We start from the raw sequence: 11,267 nt of genomic DNA on the forward strand, positions 1-11,267 counted from the left end.
TAATCACCATGTCACTCAAATCAGCAGTACAGTATGTGAGACATCCATACCTGTTAAGCAGTACCGTTAAATGTACCTCAACTTCTTACAATTATACTTACGCTTCACATCTCCATGATATCCTAAGCAGACATAAATAAAACTAATTATCATATTCAAAAAAACTCGGGGTTCCCCAAACAGCTGTCATACAAATCACCTCACTATCTACTTGGAGCTAAGCCCATTAACAAACACTTAAAGCACGATGCCTGTTCCAATATATCGCAGATATATGGGGGGATTTCTGATATTATCACATCGATTATAACGACAGATACGGCGCCCAAAATCACATCGTTTCGAGCTTTCATCACAGCCCACCAACACAACAAGTATGAAACCAATCCATCCAGCCGTTCTTGAGTAATCTTGTACACAGAGACACATAACAGAAAATATAACCTCCATGACATTTCATGGAGGTAACTACTGTGCCAACTGTTACAAATATTTCAAACAGTCCTAAGCAGACATAAATAAAACTACTGGGGGTTCCCCAAACAGCTGTCACCTCACTATCTGCTTGCAGCTAAGCCCATTAACAAACACATACAGCACGATGCCTGTACCAATATATCTCAAATATAGGGGTGATTTCTGATATTATTACATCGATTATAACGACAGATACGGCTCCCAAGATCTCATCGATTCGAGCTTTTATCACACCCCACCAACACAACAAGTATGAAACCAATCCATCCAGCCATTCTTGAGTAATCATCTACACAGACAGAGACACATAACAGAAAATATAACCTCCATTCCATGGAGGTAATAACCCATTGAATGTATTACTGGGGGATTTAGAGAGTGAAAGTCCTGTCACGTCAACGTCTAATGTCGTTATCTTGTTAGGAAAAATGTTCATCTGGAGAAATCGCGGCATCAAAACTGTCTATCAATAAGTTATTACCTTCATTAAGTACGTCCACAGCATGGCAAAAAGTATAGCCACACACTATAAAAAAGTGTATTTACACACCAGAAACTGGGAACCTCGAGCTCTGTATTCTTTTTGAATGCCACATTATCATTGCCAGCACAACTGTATTGTACATGTCTTACCTTTGTTTGGTATATGAATAAAGTGAAAAAATGGTTGTGCTACAAAGGGATTCTGTTTGGTGGAGTATCCGACTCCCACTGACCTTTTATAATCCTAACGTCTGTAAAAAAAAAAAAACTGCCTCTGTATAGACTCTACCTTTGACTGTATAAACTTGGTACAAAGCGGCCTATAAACTCCAGTCGACTTCGCTCTTGCTATTTTCTTGGCCCGGTAAGCCCCCAAACGCCTGCCGATATAGAGTATACATTCTTTAATGGGCGAAACCTGTACCATTGATTTTTTCAAGTGTTTTTTTTTTCTTTTTCGAAAGGGCCCAAGGAGAAAAAAAACGAGTTTCTATCGGTACAGCCAATTGTTGGTATATTATAATATGCGTGTTCAATCCTATGTTTAACCTTCCTAGCCACTTAGATTCATACTGTATGCAATCATTTGGCCATTTTAAAAAAAATATTTGCGCGCTCGCATCAGATTTGGCGTTCCATGGATGGCATCCATATAACCAAATCAACATGGCCTTACGTGTATCGAGTTTTTTTAAAGAGCGGTACCTCGAAAAACCCCTAAGAACCCTCGGTGCACTATACACGTCATCCCTCAGCCGCCACCGAATACCCTCCCCAGACGAAATATACACAAGCGCCGCCATAAAATAGTGCAGCCAAAATGGAACGTGCAATTGATGTGCGGTTTAATTTGATGCTTTTGTTCATCTTTGACTTTGGAATGATTTTTTTGGGGGTTATTTTTGACGATGTAAGCTGAATGTAAGTGTTTCATTAAAGTTCAGGACCATTCCAGATGTTTACGCGCACTGATACAAGAGAAGGTACATAGGTTCTGTGGGGAATTTACTCAGTGCAGGGCGGCCATTGTGAGGTGAGGGCGGACATCTGTTTCACCAAATTTTGTCTTCCTATTTTACTGAATTGTGCCTCAGAAATCTTTCTTGTCATCTCATAGTACATCTGTTTTAGTGGTTAGTTAGTACATTGCAATTTGAAACTAACCAAATATTACCGGTGAGGAGGAAAGCTTTTTTTTTTGGTGAGGGTAATGGCGGCCTTTTTTGTGGGGGAAATTTCTGGCGTTGAAAACGCAGGCAAAGGATAAAGTTTGTCTGAAATCCTCGACGATGCCGGCGTTTTTTAAACACACAACCTCGATTTTTATTTACCCAGAAGTTGTGGACGATGTTTCAGCTATGTTTATGAGTGTGAAGGTCCGTTTCTGTTACCGAGTCCGGTAGCTACAGAACAAAGGACCGGGGTGGCGTGGTCAGGTCATAACGGGTTCTTAGTATTCACTGGGTCATGTAAACCGTCTTGATCAGTGAAAGTTCCTGACGTGGCATTTTGATTTAAGATGGTAACCAGGTTTAAGTGCTACCCAATTCGTGATGTTTTCAGCTTGATTTTTAGATGCACTGTGCGTTAACTTAAACTCGATGTTGCAAAAGAAAGGGAACTACGCTAGTCTGTAGAATTACTAGACCGGTTAGAGTGCGGGTATGTATTTGCATATATCATGCTCAGTCACAATTGTTATAGAGCAATTAAGTTAATTTTTTTTTTAATATGAACATTTCTGTCCCACAGGTCAACCCGGAGGTGTACAAGATGCCACATAGGTCTGATGACCTTTGAAGTGATCAGCTTCAAGTGTGGAATCATCTTGTACCTACAGCAGGATGCTGAGACAAAACAACCAGCCCCTTGATGGGAACAACAGTAGCTGTTGCAATGCTATCTTCCATACAGCCAAACTTAAACAGGTGACAGAGCAAAACTATTGGCAATGGCAGGACATCCAACTTACTCAGGTTATGTTAGTCAGGTCTTGAGTATCACAGCTGTCAAGCCTCTTGGAAACCCAGACTTCGGGGACTGTGCCTCTGGTACAGTGGGGGTTTGTTCAGCTAAGTTATATGGGTCTGCTGGATGTCAAGGCCACAAGTAATGCTTTGTTCCTTTTGCTCTTGTTCCTAACGGTACTTTGCCTCAGTTTGGCATGTTGGACTTGCAAACCGTGTCGTAGCAGCAAAGGGCAGTTCTACTTTTGTAAATAATGGCATAGAAATCCTGGGGTATTTCAGGCGTGCCAGTCAAAACAGTGCAGAGTATCTCGTACAAGGGTATAAGCGATCTTATCCACACTGCTTGTTTGCTTGCATTTACCTTCGCTGACAGGACACTCCAATTGAAGTTAAGGAAACAATCATACGCTCTTTCTGCTTGGTGAAGGAATACTACTGAGCATGCTGCTCCACCACAGTATTGACATCTGTAGTCATGTCAGCTTTGTGATAGTGGTCTGTCTCCCACTTTACACCCCAATCTGTGTCAGCTCTTTCAAGCTGTCTTCATCCTACCAATGCAATTTGCCACTCAAGCATCAGTTTACTCTTTCAAGTTTGGACTAAGGTATTTTAGAAAGGAATTCATATGTTCCAGAGTTCGATCCATGGGAATTTTCTTCCCTATAATGTCTCTGTTGTTCACTACTCTGCTCCACACCAAACTGTGGGTCAGCCTAGGAGGCAATAAGGCATAAACTCTAGGGAAGAACAGCATATGCATATGTGCATATTTGATGTGACCAAAGGCTTTGTAGTACTAAAGAGCCATCCCAAAAGACCTGGATAGCACCTTCCTTGGTGGCATCATCCATGTTTCTTATGAGGAGACCAAGGGTGGCTTTAGCAATGTGGTAATTGTAAACATGGTGTAATGCACTAGAGGCAGTGGCATTAGTGCTTTCATCCTTCTCCCCACAAGACCATGTTTGCTTTCTTCATCGGATTTTCGGGACCCTGGCCTTTTGTAAACCTTTGTGCAGCCAAGATTTACGATAATTGGTTTAGGTGTCATATCCTGCTGTATGTCACAGACCGCAGTTGTCTCCTCAGCAAAGATTACGTTGACTATCTATGCTGCCCTGCAGTCCAACCAGTCTCGATGTGTTGGCTGGTATCCATGATGAATGGAGGAGGGAAGTCTTGCTGAGCTGAAGATAAAGTACATAGAAAATGCATCAAATACTACAATTAAATGTTACTGAACACGTCTTACAATTGTAGGAATTGAAATTGTAGTTGATTTGATTGATTTGATTTTTGATTTTATTTATTTTGCACAATCTTAAAAAAGTTAACATAAAACAAATTAAAGGATGAAAGTACATGCAGGGGGGAAGAAAAAAAGCCTTGTGGCTTGTACAAAGTCTTCCTCCAAAGTAACAAGATTGAATAGACGTGTAAAAATTATACATTAGACAATAATGCGGACACTTGAACAACATGGAAAACTTTCTTTGTTGTGTTTTTACTTGTATCTGTTTTAAATGGTTAGACTGTCTAGTATTGTAATGATGGTGGTCTGAATTGTGATGGAAAAGGTTCTGGAATTGCTTTGGTATACAAGAACTATGAATTGTTTTGTGAACAAAAAGGCAACTTTGCAGTTTGTTTATATCATATATAGTTAATACTTTTAAATTACGAAACAAAGATGCAGAAGGGAATGTATACGACACATTTGAGACTATTCGGACGAAGCGTTTCTGCAGAAGAAGTAGAGGTTTAAGTGATGTGGAGTACGTACTCACCCTTACGATGTTACAATATGCAAGATAGGGATATAGTAAACTATCGTATAATATCATATATGTTTTAAAAGATAGTAGCGTTGCGATTTTTCTGACAATACCTATGTTTTTATAGATTTTTTTGCAAATAAGGTCAATATGTTTTTTCCAGGTAATTTTGTCATCAATGGTGACACCTAAGAAACACGTGTGCGTAACTTGATTAATTGGTGTGTTATTAATAGCTATTTTAACATTTTCCTTATTGTATTTTTTCTTCCCTGCAAAAATAATGAAATTTGTTTTCTTGACATTTAAGGATAATTTGTTAATTTGGAACCATTTGTTTACTTTGTCTAATTCTCTATTCATTTTACTAATATATCAAGGTCAGAATGTGATGAAAACAAGTTACTAGTAGTATCATCTGCAAATAGTAGTGCATATAGTTCATCAGATACATAAGCCAAATCGTTGATATATATGAGAAATAATAGAGGACCAAGAATAGAACCTTGAGGGATGCCACAGGAAATTGATCTTGTATCTGAGGAGTAGGTATTATTGGAAACATACTGTTTTCTGTTAGATAAATAGTCTTTTAGCCATGTGAAAACATATCCTTGAAAGCCATAGCAGTTAAGTTTTTCTAATAGAATTTTATGGTTCACGGTGTTGAATGCTTTCGAGAAGTCCAGAAACACACCATTCATTCTTTTCTATGGCCGAGGTAATTTTATCTACTAATTTCAAAAGTGTCATATATGTTGAATGGTGTTTACGGAAGCCATATTGGTGTTCATGGAGAATGTTGTTATCTTCTAAGTGCTGTAGAATTCTCTTGTATACTCATTTCTCTAGGACTTTTGAAAATACCGGCAAAACTGATATGGGGCGGTAATTTGACAGTAAACAGGTGTTTCCCGATTTGAAAATTGCTTAATTCATCATTACCAGGAGCAGAGTTCTTAAGATTTGTCTGTATTGTTTGGTGAAACATACCTTTATTTAGAGGTACGGTACCTACAGTGCCAAAAATCTATCAAATTGTTGTTGAACTTAGGCTCATAGTATACTTGTTGCACTAACAACCCAACCACGACCTGACGGCAAGGGGGAATGCCCAGCCGGCATTCAAAGAAGAACATCTGCATGGGCATCACAATCACACTATCAACACAAACAAATCCACCATGTAAACATTGTTTCATTTGATGGTCTTAAGTTTGTCCTGGTGTTGGGATAAATAACTTTCATGGCGTTGATGTCATACTTTCTGGTGTTGAAGCTGATGACTGGTGATTCTTCGAGATAGTGGTATTTGCAGATGTAAACTCAAGTCTAAAACATTTGCGTTTGACGTTATCACAAAGATTAAGTTGGTTTGGAGGACGCGGCTCTAGTTGTGTTGTAAGCCTCTGTCGCAGTCAATCTTTTTAAACTTTCTTTCTGCCAAGGATAGAAACTTCCAGGGCCTCAACCATGCCACCAACGACCACTAAATTAGCTGCGCTTGCTGCCCTACCTCAATGACCGGCACATCTAATTCAAGCCCGTCTTCTCCATTATCGCAGACTTAATTTCGGTTTTCCTTTTTGTGAAGGTGAAATGAAGCTTCGGCTCCCCAACAATGTACTGCAACTCTGATGTGCAGGTGGCAAGGCTTGCAGAGTCGAGGTCATCTGACCAGTTACACCCATTTGTAGAAAAATTTGTTGCTGTCATATTAATGTTAATCGTCACTGAGCAATGTATAAAGTATGCTTCCAGTCTTTTTTCCACTCAATCACCGTTTCGTCATATCTCAGGCACATTTGGTGCTGTTTGGCTACGGCATTGTTGTGGTTTGTGGTAATTCCTATCCTAGCCAGCATTTCCAGAGCTGATTTCTTCGTACCTTTATGCTGTAAAATGTCAACTGTTATGTAGGCCAGGGCAGACATCCTAGAATCCTTGCCACGAATGGCAATGGATGCGGCGACACGTGTGTATCGGTGAACCATTTGAGATAGTCGATAGGACCATGTGGAGAAGGGGTGTCCCTTCCTGAAGCTCTGTCTTCATGGATGTGTATGAAAAGTTCTGTAGGTCAGGTAATGAATCAGCATCATTAATATGAATCAACAATGTTATATCATAACACAGGCAAATAATACACCTAAAACCACGCATCTTAAAATGTATTTAAGCCATAGTACTGATATTTGTACTGTGGCCCTTACTTTATGTAGCTCTTTTGCTACTGCTTCTCTCTGGATTCTACTTGCTTCCAGTTGTCTCTCCAAATTCCTGGCCTTCTCCTCTGCCTCCAATTGCTTTTGTCTTAACTCATTCAAAGCCACGTCATGTACCCATAGTACAACAGGAACATACCCTTGCTGGATTGGTTGGTTTCCATATATTTTTTGTACGTTTCGTAAAATTTGTCACATCACCACACTGACAAAACTCTAATTGAAAGAACAATGTAATAACTGACATGTGTACCTCAGATATCCTGGTCTTTCCGACGTTATTCAGATGGTCCCAATAACTCAGATTTCATCACTATGTGTAATTTTCTTACAGAAAACATTCATGTGAATGTTTTTAATCCATTTCCATGGGGTTTTAGCGTTATATGTTGAAAAAAATGTACATGTATGTTGAAAAATGTAAGGTTCATAATCCAAGATGGCGGATATCTAAACTACAGATGACGTCATTCTGACGTCGCTGCGTCGGCTTTTGACAACAGAAGTCTTATAACACTTAAATATTAATCAGAAACCTTTATTGGTAATTTTTTGAGTCAGATATTTAGGTAGTATGGGAATTCCCCGTTTTAGCCAAAAAAGATCAATTAATGGCGTCATAATTACGTCATATTACGTCATAATGATATAAAAATTTCAGGAATTATAAAAGTCGATGAGCACAACCCCCCCCCCCCCCCTGCAAATTTGGTGATCGTACAGTAAGCCGTTTTGAAAATACGAAGGGGGGAAGGCCCAGAAAGCCCAGTCTGGATAGGGTTAAAGTATTAGTAGCGTCATGTAGGTGACTGAAAGCTTTGAACTTGGACACTTTAATGACTCGCTCTTTGAAGCGACTTTTGAGCTATTGTACGTCTTCTTCATTTGGTAAGATGTCTATCTCACTCAAGTCCTGACGCAAGCCCTGCATGGTCATAAAATGTCCTACTTAAAGAAAGGTATACATTTTATGTACATGAATTTCATTTGTGTGCTCTACGCGTTCTTACCTGACGGTCATGTCTTCAGTCATCAGGTAAGGATCTCGCCGGCACAACAACCCTTGCCCAATTCAGCATCTCAGCATGCTATCCTGCAATCAACAAGGAATTAAATCTAACATTTAAGATATCACCAAAGGAATAGTAAATAATACATGAATGCACCTCAGATATCCTGGTCTTTCTGATGTTATTGAGATAGTCCCAATAACTCTGTTAATATGCGACGACTTCAGCGTATTCCCCGCAATTATATTTAGGTACAATGTTCTTTATAAGTCTATGTTCTTGAGCACCATTTCAATATAAATCGACTTGTGGTCTTTCCATTTATTTCGCAGTGTCAATCGGCAGACCACAGAAGGGGTTCGTGTGAACCTGTAACATGTACTGCAATTGCGTAGCAACAAAACATGAACGCAAACTTTACAAGCATGCATTTGATAGACAATATATTGGTTTATCTTTCAAATAAATTCCAATAACAGAACAAGTTTGGTTTAGAACTTACAGTAGTTCAAAGATAGCAAAAAATGACATTTTCTCAAAATCATGAAAATTGACCCACGTTAAAGGATAATTGCGTAGCAGCAAAACAAGAACTAATAGCTCTTAACTGGGTTTTTATTTGATGTGAATTGCAAGCGAAAAATCTTTACACTTACGGACTTTCAGTGCTTCAAAGTTGGGCAAAATTTCAGTTTTTTTGCAACGTGAAAACAGTGTATTGCATTCAGGTTGCCCGTGACCATATATTTTACAGAAGATTAACTTTGCTGCTATTTAAGCATTGCTCTAATCAAGGACATTCTGCTTTTGTTTGTAAGTTAAAGCATTGATCAGTATTAGTGCCCTAAAGTTGGCCAATTTTCATGTTTTTTACATGCCAAAATCTGGAAAAATGGCCCGTAAACTTCTTTGGCCTGTTGCCATAGCAACGAGAGGTTCTGAGCAGAAAGAAAGCTATTTTGAGGGGTTGTGTACCAAGTACTATCACTGTGCAAAATATGAGCCAAATCTATTTTTTGACCCCTTCAGGTTGCCCGGACCATATATTTACAGAAGATAACTTTGCTGCTATTAAAGCATTGCTCTAATCAAGGACATTCTGCTTTTGTTTGTAAGTTAAAGCATTGATCAGTATTAGTGCCCTAAAGTTGGCCAATTTTCATGTTTTTTACATGCCAAAATCTGGCCCATAAACTTCTTTGGCCTGTTACCATAGCAACGAGAGGTTCTGAGCAGAAAGAAAGCTATTTTGAGGGGTTGTGTACCAAGTACTATCACTGTGCAAAATATGAGCCAAATCTATTTTTTTTACCCCTGCCACCATTGCTTGACCCTTACAGACATTCGCTCTTAAATTTTCTATAGATTTAAATAGCTATTTATGCTAATACATTGCTTACATTTACAAAATCAGTGACAATCTTATCAAACATAGTCATAGTCAATAAACATCTTGTTGACAAGACCAAGTCCAGTTGCAACAAATGACCAGGTAGAAATATACTTAACTTTAACGTAATTGCAGATTAATAAAAGCTACTTCTTGATGTCAATCATGGACTGGTCAGGCTGTTCCTGATGCCACGAATGTCCAGAATGTAGGACCGCATGGCCCTATTTGCCTCTTTCCTCTGTTTTTGTGAGAGGCCTCTACCATCAGACGCTTCGTGCCAGTCGGCAATCACTTTCACGTACTTTTCTTCGTCTTCTTAGCCGTTGCTGCGAAAGAATTGTGGATGATATTGTTATTTTTTTATGGTGTAGTCATCTATGAAAATAGTCAAAGCTTAAAAGGTACTAAAGGTAATGGAAACGGCTTTTGTGTTCGGCTTTGATACGATAGTTTTAGTAGGTGGGGTAACTTGGATGGGGAGGGTGCATTTTGGGCGCTTTGTAATATGCCTTGGTACTGCAGTAGGAAGATTGTTGTATTTCTCTGGCAATGGATTTTCTGTGGCCTTCATGTTATTACGTTAAAGTGGCAAGCACAAGTCATAAATCCGAGTCTAGACTTCCCAACAAGCGAACTTGACGAGAGCTGGGGTAGTCATGAACGTTGTCATCCAAGTCAAAGTCAACTCCTCGAAGAACGCCGTGGATTGCTGAAGTGCAGGTTTTATATCGGTGCCGTCAATTTTAATCGAAAACCTGCCCTTCGGATTTGTTTGCTTTAACTCGTTCAAACCGGACTCCTGAAATAAAAAAAAAAGGTATGAGTTTATTTATACATTGGAAAATTCCTCTTTGGCACATTTTGTTAGCTGTTAGTTTATGCAGTTTTAGTAAGGTCAAAATATTACTGACATGCAGCACCTAAGTTTGAATAACTCGGATCAATGATTTTAGGTTGAGACCTACACATGGATGTGCCCACCCAAGTTAGCCCTTGTATGCATTCAAGCTTATGCATACACAATATTGTGGGCACTACAAGTTTCAAGAGGCGGTAATAGTGACAGTATTCAGTAAAATGCTTATAGACTATAATATTGATTAGGTACCTGAATATCTGTTGTCACTGTTGCACCCGAACTTGCATTATCACGGTCAAGTGTCTGGTGGCTTAGCGCAGCAACATTCACTCCAGCCTGAAAATCAAGAATTTGTCATATGTTACTATATTTGACTGGTATTCCCTACTGTTGGCATCTAATGTAAAAGATGTCAGACAATCCAAACTACTAGTAAATGAAGACTGACCTGGAAAGAAGGGATCTAATGAAAGAAATAAAACGTACCACGTAAGATCATTTTGGTCACAGAATCGAAATGAATAAAGTCATCGAAATCCTTCATACCTTCATGGGATTCTTAATGTCCTCCTGTGAGCAGCCGCTCCAGCTTAGTCCACGAAAAAGCTTGTTAAACCTTTCGCCAAACTCCAGCTCCATCATGTTTTGCCACCTCCGGTAGTCATTACTGACATCAGGGACCTTGACCTGTGTTGCCAAACAGTATTATATGATCACTCATAGACGAGAATAATCGACTTTGTGACTGAAGGAGGACTGGGACAATGTTTGCAGTGGGACATAGGTCAAATGTCCCCTGAAGTGGTTGTGTCAGATGTTTAAGTGTATTCAGTCCAACAGGCTCAGATACAGCAAAGACAGACATCCCTCATGTCCAACGGGACATGCATGCCGTTCCAACAGGGACGGCTTAACATGTAAACCATGCAGTCAGTGCAACCTGTGCCTGTGGGCTTGCAAAATATTTTTGTTAGTGAAACCTCATGTCCAACGGGACATGGATGCAGCTGGGATGCTGCTTAAAGGGTAAGACAGACAGCCCTCATGTCCAACGGGACATGGGTGCAGCCCA

The 11,267-nt window shown here is 39.5% G+C and overlaps 1 long non-coding RNA gene across 1 annotated transcript; it reads left to right on the forward strand.

Annotated features, from left to right (window-relative positions):
* The first annotated feature begins 1,958 nt into the window (after positions 1-1,958).
* On the forward strand, positions 1,959-4,181 carry LOC118418655. Its single transcript, XR_004831486.1, has 2 exons — positions 1,959-1,993; positions 2,713-4,181. It is a non-coding gene; the product is annotated as an uncharacterized LOC118418655 (long non-coding RNA).
* The last annotated feature ends 7,086 nt before the right edge of the window (positions 4,182-11,267 follow it).

This window comes from Branchiostoma floridae, chromosome 6, assembly GCF_000003815.2.
Source record: "Branchiostoma floridae strain S238N-H82 chromosome 6, Bfl_VNyyK, whole genome shotgun sequence".
Classification (NCBI taxonomy): Eukaryota; Metazoa; Chordata; class Leptocardii; order Amphioxiformes; family Branchiostomatidae; genus Branchiostoma; species Branchiostoma floridae.